The sequence below is a fragment of the Rhincodon typus genome, chromosome 11, assembly GCF_021869965.1.
Source record: "Rhincodon typus isolate 14 chromosome 11, sRhiTyp1.1, whole genome shotgun sequence".
Taxonomy (NCBI): domain Eukaryota; kingdom Metazoa; phylum Chordata; class Chondrichthyes; order Orectolobiformes; family Rhincodontidae; genus Rhincodon; species Rhincodon typus.
The window spans coordinates 1180535-1181845 of record NC_063342.1 but is presented as its reverse complement, the minus strand read 5'-3'; positions in this window follow the sequence as shown (position 1 = coordinate 1181845).

Sequence of the window (1311 nt, the reverse complement as noted above, 5' to 3'; positions counted from 1 at the left end):
ACCACTGCTGGCAGCGCATTCCACGCACCCACCACTCTCTGTGTAAAGAACCTACCTCTGACATCTCCCCTATACCTTCCTCCAATCATCTTAAAATTATACCCCCTCATAATAGTCATTTCCACCCTGGGAAAAAGTCTCCGGTTATCCACACTATCTATGCCTCTCACCATCTTGTACACCTCTATCGAGTCACTCCTCATCCTTCCTCACTCCAATGAAAAAGCCCTAACTCCCTCAACCTTTCCTCATTTATTGCCCTCCCTAGTTGCCCAGGCAATATCCTGGTAAGAGATAGTAGGAACTGCAGATGCTGGAGAATCCGAGACAACAAGGTGCAGAGCTGGATGAAACCAGCAGGCCAAGCAGCATCAGAGGAGCAGAAAGGCTGATGTTTCAGGCCTAGACGGGGCCTTTTTCTGATGAAGGGTCTAGGCCCGAAACGTCAGCCTTTCTGCTCCTATGATGCTGCTTGGCCTGCTGTGTTCATCCAGCTCTGCACCTTGTTGTCCCCAATATCCTGGTAAACCTTTTCTATACCCTCTCCAAAGCATCCACATCCTTCTGGTAGTGTGGTGACCAGAACTGTATGCAATATTGCAAGTGTGGCCGTACTAAAGTTCTATAAAGCTGCAGCATAACTTGTCAATCCTTATACTCAATGCCCCTCTCAATGAAGGCAAGCAGGCCATAAGCCTTTTTTACTACCTGTCTTTACTCAGAGAGTAGTAAGGGCGTGGAATGCCCTGCCTGCAAAAATAGTAGACTCGCCCACTTTAAGGGCATTTAAATGGTCATTGGATATAAACATATGGATGATAATGGAATAGTTTAGGTTAGATGGGCTTCAGATTGGTTTCACAGGTCGGCGCAACATCGAGGGCCGAAGGGCCTGTACTGCGCTGTAATGTTCTATGTTCTATCTACCTGCACGGTGACCTGCACACCCAGATCCCTCTGCATATCAATACTTTTAAGGGTTCTGCCATTCACTGTATTATTTCAACTTGTATTCGACCTTCCAAATTGCATCACATCACATTTGTCCAGATTACATTCCATCTATCATTTTTCTGCCCCTGCCTCCAACTGATATAAATGATCTGGGGAAAGGTATAGTTGGTCTGATTAGCAAGCACCATCAGGAACTGTATCCCAGTGAGAGTCAGCACCTTCAGGAACTGTATCCCAGTGATAGTCAGCACTTTCAGGAACTGTATCCCAGTGATAGTCGGCACCTTCAGGAACTGTATCCTAGTGAGAATCAGCACCTTCAGGAACTGTATCCCAGTGAGAGTCAGCACCTTCATA